Raw genomic sequence first — 19,523 nt, forward strand, 5'->3', positions numbered from 1 at the left:
AGCTCACTTTGCTCTCGGCTAGACGGACGTGTCCGCTGTCACCCTCGCCTTCTCTGACAGCCATTACTAATCTTTTGTTTGCTTTTTCTTTAACAGTGTGTTTGTGAAGTTGGCCTCTGCGATGCGCAAGTGTCCCGGTTTACCTGACTGCCGTTGTGGAACTTATATGTCGGCGGTCAAAACGGACTCGCACACCTTGTGTCCTTACTGTAGGGGCCAACGGTGTGATAAGAGTAACGTATGTGGTGAGTGTAGGGAGTTGTCTACCTCCCAGTGGGAGAGGTTTTCCCGGCGCCGGAAGAAGTCCAGGCGGGATATTTCTCCTTCGAAGATTTCTTTGAAAGGAGAAATCCCAAGGGCTCTTCTTCCGTGCCCCAAACCTCCTCCGAAGCTTCCACTCGATCGGTTTCTTCCGAGAAACTGTCGGGTGGTAGCGTAGGCCGCAGTTCTGTTGACCGATCTCGGGGTTTGGGAGAGGGAGTTGCCTCCCATAGCGAGGCAGCTCCTCCTCCTCCCCCGGGGGAGGATTTAATTTCTAATGTCAATGTAACTAATCATGATTTGTTGCACCTTTGGGCTTCCTTGGGGCTTCAGGGTTCGCCCTCCAAGGAAGCCTTGTTTGACATTATCAAGTTGGGAGCAGCTGTCAAACAATCGCCGACTTTAGCAGAGGTCGATCCTCTGTCTATCGTCGACGTTGTTGTGGTAGAGGCTGCTGATGTGTTGTATCAAACCTCTGCTCCTGATGTTGCTGATGTAGCTGAAGGCTTAGTTCCCCCCTCCGAACATCCTTCGAGTGAGGAACTAAGTCCAAGGGTCTCTCCTTCCGGTGATTCTCCCCTTCGGGGGAGTTCACTAACAGAGACTCCTCTTTGGAGGACTGCTGGTCAGCCTGCTGACCCCACGGCCCCCAGAGGGCGTATAAGGCGTAAAGCCCGCCTTCCTCTTCGCCGTAGAGGACTTCCTTCACCTCACAAGGGTGTTAGGAGGCGCCTCTTCGGCTCGTCATCCCCGCAGAGGAACCTCGCCGTCGTTCACCGACCCTTCCAGCTACATCCCTGGACCTCTCGCAGATCGTTCGCGATCTCCTTCGGTGGAAGGTCGTCCTTACAAAGGACACGCCGACCTTCCACCCGCCAGACCTGCTGACGTGCCGTCGCCGTTCCTGGCCGCTGATGCGCTGTGGGCGCCTACGAACCCTGTTTTTAAACGGGCATCGGTCCCTTTGGGGCACAAGGGACTTTCTCACAATGTGACTAAGTCCCTTACGCGCCAGGTATCCCCTGCGCGCCGGCGCTCTCCAGCTGCTGAACCTGTTATAGTGCGCCAGCGCTCCCCTGCCCGTCAGCGCGCCCATGATCTCTTACGCGCCAGCACTCGCCTGCGCGCCAACGATCTCCTGCGCGCCCACAATCTTCGTATCTGGGCACAAAGGGGAAGGTAATCTCTTCCCCTGCTCGCCAGCATTCGCCAGCGCGCCATCCTTCACCTACGCGCCATCGCGCGCCCTGCGCTCCCTCCTGTTGTTGATCCTGATGTGCGCCCTCATGCGCGCCTGCCCGCAAGGGATATATCCCCTGCGCGGGCGCCCAACGTTATCGCCCTCACGGGCTCATCGTAATCCTGCGTGCGAACAATCCCCTTCGCGCGCGTGAGTGCTTATTCACCTTGCTGCGCGCCCCCTGCTGTCACCAGAACGGGCCATCGATCGCCCACGCGCGCCCTCGCCTGCGCGTCATTGCTCGGCCACGCGCCAACGCTCGCCTGCTCGCCCGCCATTGCTCGGCCACACGCCAACGCTTGCCCGCCCACCCATGCGCCCTCGCCATCGCCTACACCGGCGCGCGAGAAATCGCCCACGCGCGATTCAGGCAAAATTACAGCACGCGTCCCCCAGCGCGATCCCACGCGCAAGGCTGCAGGACGACGCGCGGCCAGGTCATCTTCAGGCCCCCCCCCCCCCGCGCACAGAACAGCGCGCTCACCGGAGAGAGGGAGAACTCCGGATAGGTCCAGGAACTTGCCTTCTCCTTCTCAGGCCGACCCTGCTTTGGTAACTCCTCCTATGGATCGAACGATCCCCTGCCCTCCAGAGGGAGTATTTGACAGCACCGCTGTCAGTCGGCAGCCATGGTTAGGGTCCCTTGTCGTACAGGCTTTTAAGCCTGTTCTCTCTGAGCTGGGACACAAATCAGTGGCAGTTTCGACTCCCCTGAAGAGGAAGAGAGGAGTAGCTGACGTGGTGACTTCTCCAAGGGCGAAGTTGACTCTTCGGAAGTCTTTGAGGAAGGCCCCCCCCCAGACTTTCTCTCCCTCCCCTTCGGACGAAGATTTCCCTTCCTCAGGGGAGTCACGTGAGGTGAGGCGTTCCCCCGTCGCACCAATGAGGGAAACCTTACCTCGCGCAGAGAAGTCTTCGCGGGTAGGGGTGGAGAAGAGCCTCCCACCATCACTGCTGGAGTCCTGTATCCTTCCCAGGAGGGAGTCGAAGGACTCCAAGCCGATTCCGAAGTCATCCTCAAGGATTAGACCAGAGCCAACCAAGCCCCCCTAGAACGTCCACGAGTCCCCCCAAGAAGAGCCTTTGGGGACAGGAGACTTCGCTGCCAGCCCTTCAGGAGGAGAGCTTCAGGAGTCAGAGCATGCGTTCTGGGAGGTTCTGACCCTTATGAGGAATCTCAATGGGTTTGCGGACCCAGAGATTCCTCCTCGTGAGGGCAAGGACACGGTCTTGGACCGAGTTTTTGGTACTCAGAAACCCTCGAGGGCCAGTGCAGCTTTGCCTTGGTAACAAGGGGTTAAGAGTGCCAGGGATAAGGTCGAGGGCCAGCTCTCCGAGCTTGCCTCCTGCAGCCGGTCCAGCGCTGGTAACAAACTCCTCCCGCCTCCTCGTGTCCATCAGAGGAGGTACTTCGACATCATGGAGGAGACTTGTTTAGCTCTTCCTTTACACCACTCTTTGGAAGAGCTTACCAGGGGAGTCCCTCTAGAGAGACACTCCACCCGGCAAGTGTCTTTCTCGGCTATGGAGATCCTCAGCCAGGAGAAGGTGGCGAAGTGTGCCATGCAGGCAACTTCATGGCTGGACATCTGGCTAGGGTCTCTGAGCATCCTGTTACGATCTGAGGACTTGTCCAAGGAGAGTACCAGGAGGGCCATGGAGACCTTTCTACTTTCAGGCACTCGTACCATCGAGTTTCTAGACCACCAAGTCTTGAACTTGTGGGCTAATACCATCTTGAAGCGTCGAGATGTGGTGTCAGATTCCACCTGAAAGTCCCCAGCACCGAGATCAGCAGGCTCAGACTCTCTCATACATAAGGCTTTAACATCAAAGCCCTATAAACCTCCAGCAACCACGCCCTACCAAGACCACAAACTGGCAACGGCAATGAAGACAATGGTGTCAAAGCCCTTTCCTGCCAAGGACAAGAAAGGCAAAAAGTCCTCCAGGGGAGGGAAAAATACTAGAGGGAGTGGCCGAGGCCGCAAACGCTAGGATTGGCAGTCCCCCTGCATGTCCACCAGTGGGGAGATGCCTACAAAGTTGCGCAGGCAGGTGGCAGCAACTCGGGGCCGATTCCTGGACGATTTCCGTAATCAGTCAAGGATATCACGTCCCGTTCATAACATCTCTACCTCCCCTGACAGCGAATCCAGTGTCGTTGAGCTCCCTTGCTATGGGATCGGCAAGGGGGCAAGCCCTTCGGGCAGAAGTCGAGACTATGTTGAAGAAGGTCGCTCTCCAAGAGGTCGTCGATGGGTCCCCAGGCTTTTTCAGTCGACTTTCCTGTAAAGAAGGCGTCTGGAGGCTGGAGACCAGTCATCGACCTCTTGGCTCTGAACAGGTTTGTCAAGCAGACCCCGTTCAGCATGGAGACGGCAGTCACGGTCAGACTTGCAGTGAGACCGCAAGACTTCATGTGTACTCTTGATCTGAAGGACGCGTACTTCCAGATCCCAGTCCATCCGTCTTCAAGGAAGTACTGTACTTAAGATTCAGCCTAGACAACAAGATCTACCAGTTCAAGGTGCTGTGTTTCGGTCTCTCCACAGCACCTCAGGTTTTCACCAGTGTTCACCCTGATGTCGTCATGGGCACACAGGATTGGCATCCGTCTCCTCCGTTATCTGGACGACCGGCTGATCCTAGCAGACTCGGAGTCATCCCTTCTTCGACACCGAGACAAACTTCTGGGACTTAGCCAAGATTTGGGGATCATGGTAAATCTCGAGAAGTCTTCTCTGCTTCCTACTCAAAGACTGGTATATCTAGGCATGATAATAGACACCAATCTCCACAAAGCCTTCCCATCAGACGACAGGATAGCAAGGCTGAGGAGGGTCGCGAGTCCTTTCCTCAGACGAGAACAACTCCCAGTCCAGTCGTGGTTACGTCTCCTCGGTCACCTCTCATCCCTGGCCCGTCTAGTTCCCAACGGTCGCCTCAGAATGAGATCTCTGCAATGGCGACTCAAGTCCCGGTGGAATCAAGGACATGATTACCCGGATGTCAGAATCCCTATGGGTCCTGCAGAACGGACGGATCTTCAGTGGTGGGTGACAGACGAGAACCTACGAAGGGGAGTGGATCTTCTCGTCCTTCCCCCGGATTTGATGCTGTTTTCGGACGCCTCAAAGAAAGGGTGGGGGGGCCCACGTTTTGCACCACAGGACCTCAGGCCTGTGGTCAGAATTAGAAAAGTGCCTCCATATAAATCTGCTAGAAATGAAGGCCGTATTCCTGGCCCTTCAACAGTTCCAACAATACCTGGCGGGTCACTCTGTGTTGGTGATGAGCGACAACACCACAGTAGTGGCTTACATCAACAAGCAAGGAGGTACCTTTTCAGAGCAGCTATCCCATCTCGCAGTAGAGATACTGAGATGGACCGAAGTCCACTCGATTCCACTATCGGCTCGCTTCATTCCAGGCAAGAGGAATGTGCTTGCCGACAGTCTGAGCAGAGCGTCTCAGATAGTGAGTACCGAGTGGTCTTTGGATCATCTAGTAGCCAACAAAGTCCTGACTTTGTGGGGTTCCCCGACTGTGGATCTGTTCGCTACAGCTCTGAACTTCAATCTCCCTCTGCACTGCTCCCCAGTCCCGTATCCCAAGGCACTCTTGCAAGAGGCCTTCCAACAACGGTGGGACAACATCGACGTATACGCCTTTCCCCCGTTCTGTCTGATGAGGAGGGTAGTCAACAAGACCAGAATAACAGTCACTCTCAATGACCCTGATAGCTCCGCATTGTGGAAAAAATTAATAATACAGTAGTTGGGAAAAATACAAACCATTTCCACATATAACAAGCTTGGGTTATATATGTTTTAAAGTAACTCATTATCAATTCCCTTTTGTCATAATGTCTGATATTCTGCCCCAGTACTGTACTATAACATTTTATTCACTGTAAAGATTTCAATTTTTCTTAAATAGGTTCAAATGTTTTGCAAGCATAATGTATATGTTTAAGGGGTGTGTATATATTTTTGTTTGGTCCTACCAACTGACTTAACAACATTCGTTTTTGCAGCACGCCCTACTCTCTGTAGGGGTTGAATGTGTAACCAGAGTTTGAGTAAATAGAAGTACTGTACTGTACTTTACAATAATAGGTTCCTTCATCAAGAAGAAAAGAAAAAAGAACAGATACGGCAGACATTTATGTTGACAGAAGTTCCCAATTGTAAGGGAAATTTACTCGAGACCACTGTATGTACAGTATATAGGAACAGAGTATCTGTCTAGTACTGCTCATAACAATTATGAATGTGGTTGATGGCCTGTTACCTGTGTGTAGTGGTGTGTGTGTCTGCTCTGTATTCATTTTTCACTGCCTGTGAACTGTAAGTACCATCATGTGTTTGACTGAATAACACCACAACCAATGTATTATAAAGCCATTGGCGATTGCTCTTGTTGTTGACAAAATTTTTGAGAAATTGTTATTGTGGGCCTGCAGAGACCTGCACGGCATCGTATGCGGCCTTACCGTTTAGAGTTTGATAATTTTAAGTGACACTGCAGTTAGTGGTGAACTGGATATTGAAAGGACAGTAGTGATTCAGGGGAAAGTATTGTAGTTCAGTAGTCTCACAGATTTATATATTTCTTATGGGTGGTTGGTTTGAGATGGCTTAGTAAACGTGAGTGACCAGTATGTGAATAATTTTTTTATTCTTTTTCAAAATTTGTTTATCTGGTTATCCTGTGGCTGAAGCTTGATGTAAAGGGATGCTAATTTTGCCTTTAATTTTCTATTTGGATTGATGGGTCAATGTAATTGTAATCCTAACAGTTTTGGTAAAATAAATATTTTTTTTTTTTTTTTTTTTTTATAAAACAGCATCTCATTCCAGTTCCTTAAACCACTGAGTTCCCCTACTCAGCCACTGTTTTTTTAATCTTTCAAATAACTTATAATAATCCCTTTCACCTAATGTTCTTATACTTATGATCAGCAAGCTGGAGAAGCAAAGGTTTAAGTCAGGATCTAGCTGGGTCCCCTTGCCCATTATAAATCAAGGGGTGGTGCCCAGTGCTTTGAACTGTTTCTTAGGTTTTTGGGTATTCCACTGTTGTATGTTTGTTGTGTAGTGAACGTCGGGTTGTGGTCGGCATTCGGATACTAGGCAGTTTGGGTGCTACCTTTGGCCACAGTCCGCAAACCACTACAGCATCACGCAGAATGGTTTCCGGACCTTCTGCAACTCCTAACGGAACTTCCGAGAGAATTCCCTCCACGACACGAGCTACTCAAACAACCACACGCCAACATCTTTCACAAAGCCGTAGCTTCGCTTCGACTTCACGCCTGGAGACTATCCAGCATCTCCTCGCAGAGAGAGGATTTTCGCAACAGGTTGCAAACAGGATGTCTGGACACCTGCGAAGGTCATCCGCAGGGGTCTACCAGGCAAAGTGGAGAGTTTTCTGTGGTTGGTGTCATGGAAGGGGTAGTGTCACCTTCTCTTTTAATAACTTTGTAATCTTGGCAGTACTTTATTATTCTTTTGATGTTACCACAATAATGCAAAACGAAATCTTTACGATTTGAATAGCAATTGAGACAAGAACTTGGGAGAAAATCCACGGAAGTTGATGTCAAAGTAGATGGTAAATGAGAAACCGCACCAGAAGTTTAAGGTTTACACACCTCCATGGCTGTCAAAAAACTGAAAAATTAGTGGCGGAAATTGTGTGAAAAGCGTCAAGTGTTCAGTTTCCTAGTAAAACTGTCACCTGATTGGGTATTCAAGTCACGTTATTCTAGTTTTGTTAAAATGCTAGTCCCAAGTAAAATGTGGATTCTCATCATTCGTAAAAACTATGACGTTTGGGTGATGTCCTGCTAAGTAGAATACAGTCGATGATGTAATAATGACATAAACTATGTTTTTAACAAACAAACAAACAAATGATAGCTCAGTCTGAAGAGGAATGTGAGAGTATTATGAAGTTGAGGGACTTAGTTTTTTCAGGTGGGTCAAATCTAATTTTGATTTTTAAACCACTTCTAGACCTAGCGCCACTTAGATTTATATATCAAACGAAACCTTGGACTTCCTCTTTTTAGTAAAAGTACTTAAATTTGATAACTTGCTGATGGAGCTATTGTACAGAATTACTAGTCTGATCGCTAAAGGCAGTCAATCCGTTCATTCTCTCCAGTGGCAACTGAAAACCTTGTGGTTTTAGCACAGGAAGCCTCTGGACTATTTGTGTTCCAATAGCATCAGAATAAAAGACACCTGAGTTGGTGGGTAGAAGATACCAACCTCCTCAGGGGAGTAGATCTTTTCTCTCCTCCCTTGGATTTGATACTCTTCACGGAAGCATCAAAAGATGGGTGTGGGGCTCACTTGTTTCAAGATATGGGCTCCGGACTGTAGTCCAACTCTAATTGGCAGTGCCACACAAACCACCTAAAAATGAGAGCAGCATCTCTGGCTCTCAAACACTACAGCTCCTTCCAGGACACCCTATAGCGTTGATGAGCGACAACTACGGTAGTAGTGTATCTAAACAAGCTGAGCAGGAAGACTCATAAAGTAGTTGGTTCCTAGTGGTCATTACTTCCTTGGACAGCCAACAAAGTCCTGACTTTGTTGGGTTTGTCGAAGATAGGTCTGTTTGTGACATCCTTGAGCCAAAAGTTTTCTGTGTACTGCTCACCACTGCTGGATCCCCAGGCTTCTCTGCAAGATGCCTTCCGACATCTGAGACAACTTGGACATCTTCTGTCTGATGAGGAGACTAAACAACATACAGGATGGTACCCAAACCTCCTACTTCTGCTCACAGAGGTACCAAGAGAGCTTCCTCCCCATCCTGACCGCAAACAACCTCATGCCTCTCTGCAACTTCTTGCCAGGAGGTTATCCAGTATCTCCTCTCGCAGAGGCTTTTCGCTCGCAGTTGTGGAAAGGATGTCTTGGTACGAAGTCTTTTGTCGACGTCTATTAAGGGAAGTAGGTTGGTGTCGCGGGAATGGTCTTTCTCATCTCGATGCCACTATCCCTGTGATAGCGGAGTTCTTACTATACTTCAGGGGAGAAGTTGGACCACCACCTTTAAATGTAGTTTGAGTGCTGCAGTCCTCCTTGTGAACCACTGTGTCAGTCCTCAGATTGTGACTTGACCCTTAAGACAGTTTTCCTTCTCGCCCTGGCCTCTGCTAAAAGTGTCATTTCAGATATGAGGAAGAAGTTTCCATGTGTTTTGGTCTTGATTCTGACAGGGGGGTTTAGCTGATAGCGGGGAATCCAAAGTTCCTTTCCAATGTATGAAACTTTCTTGATATACTCAAGCTGGTAAACCAAACAATCAATAAATAAAACTCCACCCTTAAATATAGACCCTTCGAACAGTGATGCCCCTTGGCCTGACGTACTGACTCCCCCACAGCACTGTTGGCGACTTATGGCAATTCACTTAAAGAAAATTATATTGACAACCTAGGAACTAAAAAGGACAATTCTATTAATATTTGTAAATTGAAGTAATTTGGTAGACTCAGGGGAAACTGGTAATCCTGCATGTTACCTAAATTCCATTAAGAGACTATTGTGTGTTGTATAAAGCATTTGAATGCCATGGTTTAATTGAATTAATCATAATGAGACATTGACAAATGGGATTCTAGGATATCTTTTAATAATCATGATTAAGCATTTAATGCAATTTATGATGTTCAATTAAGATTAATAATTTGAATATCAGGTGTGCTGTTTGTGATGGGGTAACAAACAATTAGATGTGTAAAACTTGCAGACTGCATTGTTAGAGATAGAGGTAGCTATGCCTTCCCAGAAATAGCCAAAACCCTCAATGAAGCTTATTGCTCAATCTAGAGGGAGTACGGGAAATTATTTTAGGATATGCAAATTTTTTCAGAAATAAGTAGAAACCATCACTCCTGGAGATCTATCTGTCTGAAAAGAACAGTTACCTTGTACATGCCAAATTTTACACACAATCTATTGTATTATCCAATTTAAAGATGAAAAAGTGATATAAAGTTGGATGTCAAACCCAATGTAAACTTAAGCAATGGAAGGAGAGTCATTTTCAATAAAGACTATTCTTACTTTCCAGGATGCTGATGTTCTTTCCACGTTTGATGAAAGGGTTAAAGTTTGACGTTCTAAGCAGAAGCCACTGCAATGTTTCAATTGTTGTAGGTTTGGACGTCCTTCTAAAGTTTGTAAGAATTAAAAAATGTGTAGCACTTGTTCCATATTTTATCATTGAGAATGCACACTTGGAGCCAGGTGTTTGAACTGCAAATGGAAACCTAGCAGGTAACTGCTATATAAGTTAGAAGTTGCCATCAATATTAAACATATAAGAGTGGAGAATGAGAAGAGGCTGTTGAATACCGTAAATCAGCAAGCTATGCCAATGCATTGAAATCAGGAGGAAGTTTGCCACAGGAGACATCACACCCACCTAGTAGCCTACTGAGAATTGTTCACAAAAACAAAATACGCCATCTTCTGATAAAGTGCTGCATGAGGCAAGAATGTCTCCTGAGATTTTGTCACTGTATTAAAAGTAAGGCATTTCCCACCTCTATTCAACCTTTGTTCCCCATTACAAACCATAATACTAACTGCCCTCAGGCTGTACCTTTCCCTAGGTTGATGGAGATTTTACTTAAAACAAGAGTTATCAGATGCACCTGCAGTGGGGAAGACGCTAAAACCTAGTGACTTGCCTCTTAATTAGAAAAGACATCTCTCACCCCATTCCTAAAAGAACAATGAAGTGATGACCTTAAATCGATATGATGTTTTGTCTGTTGATATTTTAGATCAACATGAATACAACTTAAATCAGTAAAAAATTCAAGTTGATCATCATTCCCTCAACAATTAGATAAAAAGGACACAAAGAAAAAGACCAATGCAAAACCAAATTGAAGGACTACCTCTAAAAATGCAAATGGAAAATCATGTTAGGTTAAAAATTGCTAATGGGAAGACTCCATCCAATGTATTATCTTCCAGAAATAAACTAGTTTTCCTTCCATTTTTCACTGGAATCATGAAATAGGGAACCATGGCGGACGTGTTGTATACATTTGTCGGAATGTTCCCTAAATATCTTTATCCATTCATGCCCCTCTGCAGGCAATGGTTGTACAGATAGATATAGAAAAAAATACACAATGTGCTCTATTTACTTGCCTCCAAATGATAACATCTTGTATGATAATTCAGTAGAGGTTATTCAACAACTCCCTTAATCATTCTCTTACTGGGAGATTTGAATGCAGCAACATTATAGCCTGAATTGTGGGAAAGGAAGATGTGGGACTTCTTAATACAGGAGAGCCCATACACTTTCGTGTTCAGACAGGTACCTTGTCAAGCATTGACCTATTAATTGGAAGCTCTATCTGCTAACTCAATTCTAATTGGAGAACATTAGATGACTGGCATACTAGTGAGCATGCACCAATTATTATAAACACCAACAATAATCCAACCTTGCGGAGATTGCCAAGAATGAACTGTGACAAGGCAGACTGGAATATATTTCAGGAGCTAAGCGAAATTGAAAGGAATGCAAAAGAATTTGAAAGTAAAGCTGTTTTAGACTTACTGAATGGAACTCTTTATACTGCAGGAGTCGATTTAATTCCCAAAACCGAATGGTCATTCAGTTGGCAACCAGTCCTATGGTGGTATTTAGAACAAACATCCCTACACAGAGCTACAAGAAAATCTTGACTCAATTGCGTTGAAGCTGTACAGAGGAGAATTTAGTGATATAAGAAATATAGAGCGTAGTAACGTTGTGCAATGAAGAAGCTCTGTGCTAGTCTTGGATACCTTTGGATCCTCAGTCAACAGTAGAACACCACCATCTTCTGTATGGAGGAAAATAAGAAAGATAGCAGGAAAATTTTCCACTAACCTACCACTAGTGTTGAAGATGAATGGTCAATATGTGGTTGGAGCACCTGAGGTTGACAATGCTTTGGCCTAACATTTCTCCAATGTATCTTGTAAGTGGGAAGCAGCTCCTGGTCACCAGTATAGAAGCATTGAAGAATAGAAAATGATAAATTTTTATAACAGAAAAGGAGGAATCTTATAATGCTCTTTTATTGAAAGGGAGGTTTATTCCACACTCGTTACTTGCAATGATACAGCCCCTGGCCTGATGGAGTTCCGTATACAATGATTAAACCTGTATGGTACCTGTTAATACTAAGTTATTTATTTTAAGCATTATTAACAGAATACGGCATGATCATAGTTATCCAAGTGTTAGGGAAGTAGCCGCTATTTTAGCATTTTCCAAACCTGGTAAGGGTAGGATTTTAGCTGCAAACTATCGACCAATTTCATTAACATCTTGTTTATGTAAGATCATGGAGAAGATGGCCAATGCAAGATTGGCGTGGTACCAGAAGGAGAAAGGTATTTTATCTTTTATCTAGTGGAGTTTTAGAAAACTTCACTCGGCTGATTTATTGGTACGACTTCTCAATTTGTGAAGCATTTGCTTCCAAATGGCACCATGTAAGTTTTTTTTTTTTTTTTTTACCTTGAAAAGGCCTATAATATTTAAAGGGGATATGTTATACTTTAAACTATTCTTAATTGGGGACTGAAAGGAATGCTACCATTGTTCATTCAAGCATTTGTTTTGCATAGATTTTTTTCTAGTTAGAGTAGGTGAAACTCTGAGAGGAATTGTCAGGAAGGAATTGTTGTCCATGGTATTGTGTTAGGGTAACCCTATTTGCATTATCCATAAATGGGATATCCTCTGTCATTCCCCAATATATTCTTTCAACACCACTTGTAGATGATCTCTCCATATCATTTAATGGTTGAGAGAGAACTACAACTCTCAATTGACAGATATATTCAGTGGACTGATATGAATGGATTTAAGTTTACGACAAACAAAACTACTGTTGTCCATTTTTGTTGCACTCGAGGAGTACATTCAAACCTGGATCTGTAGATCAAAAGTCAACGGATTCCATGTGTAAGTGAAGCTAGATTTTTAGGATTGATATTTGATAGCAGGCTGATATGGGTTTCTCACTTGAAAACCTTAAAAGTAAAATGCCTTGAAGTTCTGAATCTTTTAAAAATTGTCCCATACATCATTGTGGGCAGACCGAAAACTATTTTAAAGTTGTACAAGGCGTAAATTTTTTTTCTAAATTTAGTAGTGTGAAATATACTACTCAGCCACTCCAAGTTGATTAAGATTTCTCATTTTATACAACGTACTGGAGCCTTTAGAACTTCACCTATCCCAAGCCTTCTTGTTAACACTGGAGAATTACCTTTAGACCTTTAATAAAAGCCTTCTTTTGTTCTGTGTTGGTTTAGGTTGCAAAGACTTCATGATTCTTTAGCCTTTCAGACTACAATCCTTGTAAGGCATTCAACTAAATTTTAGCTGCATCCAAAATCTCGTCAACCTTATGGTTTTCAGGTAAAACAATAAATTATCATGATATACTGTAGCTAGAATTCCAGAAATAAAGTTCTTCCACTAAGGGATGTCACCAAACCCTCCATAGAAATTACCAGATATCTTTCTGTAAATATTTTATTGGTATAAAAAACAACATTGGAGGTATAACAAGATCCCTCATAAGTGGGAGACGACTATTTTTCATCTTCACATTGGTCATACTTCGTTGACACTCAAGCTTCTGGTGACTGGCCAACGCCAGCCGTATTACGATGACTGTTTGGTACCCCGGACAGTGAGGCATTTGTTGACCAAATGCCCCACTTTTGGTTCCTTCAGAAATAGATATCTGTTTGAGGCTTGAGGTGAAGATGGCAGGTTCATCCTTGCTTTAATTCTTGGATATGATGTGTTGTACTGTACTAGCAGCATTTTTAAATTTATTTTGGAGGCAGGTCTATTGGAAGCTATTTAACTTGGAAATAGACATCTTTGCTTCTATTGCTTTTGATAGAATTTCCTTTTGTTCTTTATTTATAACAAATGATATCGGCATCAATGACCTTTGATGTTAGGATGCCAGGAAACTTAAAATTAAATAATCAATCGATCAAGTCTCTTGAAATGGCACTTTGGTCATACCTATCCCAAGGCCAGCCTAACCTAAATTCCCTTATTTGAGTCAAGATATCAAGGTGCAATAATGGGGTCAAGAAGGGAAACCAAATTGAAAACAAACTATACGATGCAACAGTCTTTACCAGTCAGTACATCTCTGCTTTCTAGAAGTGTTTAAGGCTTAAATAGAACCCAGAATTGCTAGCCTTTTCTGAATCTGAAACGCATACAGATTGGCTGGACCTATCTCTCCGGACAGGTCAGTCATACAGAGATGCAAATCAAATTCAGTATATAACAAATTGAATGCACAATGCAGTATGAGATGAAATTAGATACTGTATTATAAATGTTGTATTAGCATCTTCATTTACTTTGTTGTAATAACTTGAGTTGAGCTGGTGGAACACATTGGCAAATGAAGTACTGTAATGCAAAAGATTGAGTTGAGTTGAATCTATGTTTACCCTAACAAGGTTTAAAGGAACCAAACAATATGCCACACCATCCACCTTTATAATATGATACAATTTAGGAACACTAGTAAATGGAGGGATATTAGGATCCAGACTACCCACTCTGTCTTCTGCTTCTCAATCTAGTTGTCTCATAGAGCGACTGATTGTGGCATGCAATGGTTTTAGCTGCAGAATGGACTAAAGTAATTAAACAATTCAAGGTTCTTGGAAAGGATTTTGAATCTGTAATTCTCATCGATCTTTCAGAAACCTTACTGAATGAAACAATTGGTTTCAGTTGTAGGCTGTACAGTACTGTATTTCCCACATTCAAAGATATTTGGTCAAAAGAATGGTGATTGTGGAAATGTCAGGATAAATTCAGGTACTAAAGGAAGGCCTAGGAAATTCGGGTAGAATTTGGTTGATGAAGAATTAAGGTATGCTTGGTGCAATTATTACTCAACAACATTCATCAGTTGTCTAGAGAACTAATGCTTTATTTCTGAATTGGACTGTTTTGTTCTGCATGACTACAGCTGATTGTTTGTGAATACAGCTGCAGTCACTCAAAGTAAGACTGTCCCATTTAAAAATAATTTTTTAAGTGCTCTAGAAAATCATAATGATGATCATCACTGAGTGATACCGCACTGAGCGAAACCAACCTTCAGCACTGATAGGAGTCCATGAAGAGGGATTACTAGATAGAAGAGAATAGAGAGATCCTGTTCCATGTCTTAACCTTGTAAGAGAAGAGCTTTTGTAAAAATATTATGATAATGCCGGTGACCAGGATGCTCAAGTATTTGTAGTGATGAACAAAAGCTGAAGTACAGTATGTGAAGAAAAGGAAATAATTGAAAAATTTATTTTATTGTAAACTAAATGGATTATTCATACTGTTTATCTGATTTCAATTAGGAACCGGATAGGATGTCATCATTCAAGTTGTATGGTTCACTGTGTCATTCCCAGCTTTAGTATGTCTCATTTAAATTTTTTGCGTGTAAAACCAAATAAAAAGTATAATACTAATGTTGACTATACTGTATATATATATATATATATATATATATAGGCCTTTTAGAATATTCTCATTATCATTTATATTGTTAAAAGAGAAGGGCAATTTTACCATTTTTAGTGTTGCAAGAGGTGTCCTACAAGCTTTAGAAGTTTTTAATTCCAATAACCCTTTAGTTTTAAAGATTTTACAGTGGCTTTTAATTATTGGCCTGAAAGATATAACGGTTCTATTTTGCTGGGTTCCGGCCCACGTTGGTGTGTCTGGAAATGAGGAGGCAGATTCACTGGGAAAGAATGCTTTGCCGAGTTGCTACCAAGGATCTATCCAATTCCCTGTAATAATTTTTTACTTACAGTTAAGAATTTTATAACTGCATTGGGATAGTTTAGTTGAGAATAATTTGAGAGAATTAAGTAATGTTATATCACCTTGAAGGTATAGTGGGATGCCCCGAAAGTGGGAGACTACTCTGTCGTCCCCGCATTGGTCACATTTGGACGACACGTGAGTTTCTGCTGGTCGGCCAACTCCAACCATATTGCGATGACTGTTTGATACCCTTGACAGTGAGGCATTTGTTGACTGAATGCCCCACTTATAGCACAGAAAGAAATAGATATGTTTTGAGGCTCGAGGTGATGATGGCAGGTTTGTCCTTACCAAGATTCTTGGACATGTACAATGCTAGCTGCATGTTGAGATTTATTTCAGAAGTGTATCTTCTGAAAGCTATTTAACTTTTATAATGACATGTTTTTTATGGTTTTAATTGAATATTCTTTTATTTATTTATAATAAACAGTATTGGCATCAATAACCTTCGATGTCAGGATGCCAGAAAACTTCAAATCATTCATTCATTCCTGGTCATTTACACCTACCCTTGTTTGAAGCATTTATGGGGATACCATTGAATTAACACTTCAGTAAAAAGAAGTGCAATATGCAATTGTTATTTCCAATTTTGTTTGTTATTGAATAATGTTTGCATTGACTGCTTTATTTGGTAATCTTCCTGAAGAAGGATCTTGAGAAGGATTTATCAGATTTTTAAGAGATCAGAAAGGTTTACAGTGCTGTTACGAATGTAAACTTTCTACACTCCAATCGAAAGTTAGGCAGCTCTGTGAGCCGTGAGTAGAGATAGGTGGCCGGGGATACCCCCAAGCCACCCCCTACCCACCCACAGTAGTGGGAAGGTAGGGTTGCCACCTCACACTTTTTTTCAGTCTGTTGGCTGCCTTCTCGCTTTGCCGAAAGATATATCCCATGGAAACAACTACAGGTTTGTATTAGAGAAATACACAAATTGTTTCCAAATTTGTAATTTTTAACAGATTAGGAAGGTTCAGTGCTGTTATGATTGTAAACTACGAGAATACAGTTATCAAATCATTACTCTCTGCAGGACCACTGTGTGGGTTGAAAGTGCTGAAATAATAGTAAACTTGACAAGTTGTTTTATGGTTTGATAAGTTCACATAAGGTAAATTGCTTCATTGGTAATAAATGTCTTGTTTAGGTAGTACAATATGTCCCCTATTGAGGAACTTCCACCTTAACAATTCTTAGAGATGGCATTGTGCGTGCAATAAATGTAAATATTTTGAATAAGGGAATAAAATAAATATAAATTCATAACATTTTTCATAAGCATTTAATCATGTAGAAATAGCTGTAAGAGTTCTTGATACAGATGTTGGCTGGCTTACTAGTATTGTATTAGCATGATAAGTTGACTGAGGACTAAAGATAAGGGTTATGGATGCCAAATTTTGTTGTCATTATGAACTTTAAAGCTTAGAACCTTCATTTGGAACTCATCACGCTCTTATGGAGAGGACTAACTGTATTGTACAGTATTAGGAAAGGTTCTGGTTGATCATAGCCTAATACAGGCGTTAGTGTTTTTTACCCTTCCCATTTAGGCTAATAGCAACTGTAAAATTACTAAAGATATCCCCTTAACTGTGAGTGAGAATTGTAGTATGCATAGTGTTTTCAGAAGTGTAAGGAAAGGTTTAAATGTATGAGTAATATGGCAAATAATTTGTTATATTAAAGAAAATAATCAACCTAGTAAAGGAGTCTGACAAGCTTACTGGCCAGTCCTTAGATGATCTCATAGCTTGTAGTAGTGTCAAAATGCTTAATATTTCATAGGTTTTGCTTTTAAGATTAAACCTCCAATGTTTGCTAATTCTGTTTCCTTACATCTATATGGTCAGTCATTATCATGGAAATTTGCTTTACAAATTGATGTTCTTCCAATATGTTTCACTTGACTTGATCCCTAATTTTTAAATGTATGAAGGCAATGAAATTAAAGAGACAATGTTAGTACATAAGCCCATTGAACACACATGGGACATGGCCCAGTAATCTTATTATATAAATCTTTGCTGGGAAATGGCAGGGAAAAAATGCCACATGGTGTCAAAAATTAAGATAAATTTGCATAAAAAGATTGTAAGTTGATGGAACAAAATAGTGGTTAATTTTAAATGTAGTTTAATTTTGTTACAGATCCAACCTTAAGGGAAACTGCCCCTGCTGAACGGCCTTCGACAAGTATTGGCAAATCAGTTTTGTCAAGAAGATCCAGGAAATGAAGTACATGTAGTAAACTCGGCTGTGAAGAGGATCATTGGGAAGGGATCTTTTCAGAAATATTTAATTCTTGACATAGTGCGTTATGTATTTTAAGAATCTCATTCTATTGATAATTTCTAGAATTGGACAACTTCAATGCTGTAAAGGCAATTTGCTTAGGGCTTAAATTTTCAAGTTAAATTTTTTCTATCTTTCATTTGATTACTGTACTGTTCACAATTGAAAATATCAGATTAACACTATCGCATCCCATTAGGAAAGAACAAATGCTGCAAAGACAGTCCTGTTTATTAACTTGTGTCATAGCAAATAGTAGTTTAACATTTTGAGATGTTTTTCATAGAAAATATCATCATTATTTAAGAAAAGTATGAATACTCAGTTTAAGAAAAACATTAAGAAGAGCATCACTGATGTGAAATTTACGAAGTTTTTCCTTTAAAATGTCAATGTGATATCTTATGTTTTTTAAACTGTTACTCTAATTTCATAAGAGTTAAGATTACTTAGAGAATGCCTTGGTAAATGAATTATCTGTTGACTTTATTGTTCACAGAATAATATTTGCTTTTATAAAGCCGTAACTCAATAAGTATTTGTAGTTTTATGCATTTTCACATGCGATTTACTGTGTATGTTAGTATTACTCTCTCCTGCACATGTATTGTACATACATAGATGCTAAAGACTTGGACACAAACAAAATAATGGCTACAAGACAGCCATATACCTACATGCATATACAATCATGCACATACTGTACTCTTATAAGAATACCCAGAGACATAAGCACTAACATTAAACATAAACACAAGTAAATGCACTGTTGGAGATTAACATATGCAGAATAAAACTTGCTGTCACAAGTGTGTACGAATACTTTTGTGAAAATTCATTTCTTCTTTTGCATCTTCTCTCCATATCATCCTTTACCTTATCTCGCCATCTAATTTTCTGCCTCCTTGATCTTATCCCCCTAACAGGTTCCTCCCAAACTCTCCTCACTCCTGCCTAAGCTCTCCTTACTCCCTCCCAAGCTCTCCTCACTCCCTCCCAAGCTCTCCTCACTCCCTCCCCACCTTATCTTAATATGTGCCCACACCATCTCGGTCATGACACTCTTTATCACCTCTGTAATCTTTACTACGCTAGCCATTCTTCTCATTTCATAAAGTTCCAATCTTTCAAGCAGTGATATTCCCATAATCCACCTCAGCATTCTCATCTTTGTTCTCGCAAGCTTTGCATCCTCTCCAACTTAGAGCCGACATTTCTTATCCATATATTAACACTGGTCTTGTTAACTGTGCTCTTAGATCTTGATTGGCATTTTCTTATCGCATACCACTCCTGCTACCTCCCTCCACTTTCTCCAGGCTGCTTTTATCCTATTCTCAACTTCAGCCTTACATCCTCCCTCATGACTTATAGTAGATGCCAGGTATTTAAATTGTTCCACCTGTTTTATAACAACCTTTATTTTCGTGCATGGCTATCCTGTCCCTACCTTCCTTTCTGTTAACAATAGCTTCCATTATACTCCCATTTACTCTCAAGCCACACCTCTTCAAAGTCTCTAGCCACTCAACAACCCTTCTCTGTAAATCTTCCTCATTTTCAGCGGTAATCACCAAATCGTCTTCATATAGCAACTCACACAACTCTTCATTTCTCAACTCTTCACTGAACACATTTTGAATATTCATTTATAAATACATGAATTAAACATTCATGATAACTGTATATGAATATTTAATCTCTTAAATATTCACACACATGACTCAGGAGTGAGAAGTGTAAATGCTAGAAATTCAATGGATGGTAGTTAATAGGATAGAAGATTTTT

At 42.0% G+C, this 19,523-nt stretch overlaps 1 long non-coding RNA gene across 2 annotated transcripts in view; it reads left to right on the top strand.

Annotated features, from left to right (window-relative positions):
- LOC137658602 (uncharacterized) overlaps window positions 1-19,001 on the top strand; it is a 72,930-nt gene extending 53,929 nt beyond the window's left edge. The window contains exon 5 of one of the 2 annotated variants that reach the window (XR_011047386.1): window positions 17,575-19,001. This is a non-coding gene — a long non-coding RNA (uncharacterized lncRNA). The remainder of the gene's footprint in view (window positions 1-17,574) is intronic. The other variant, XR_011047385.1, reaches the window with a different exon arrangement.
- Window positions 19,002-19,523: the final 522 nt, after the last annotated feature.

This window comes from Palaemon carinicauda, chromosome 19 (assembly GCF_036898095.1).
Source record: "Palaemon carinicauda isolate YSFRI2023 chromosome 19, ASM3689809v2, whole genome shotgun sequence".
In the NCBI taxonomy this organism is placed as follows: Eukaryota; Metazoa; Arthropoda; class Malacostraca; order Decapoda; family Palaemonidae; genus Palaemon; species Palaemon carinicauda.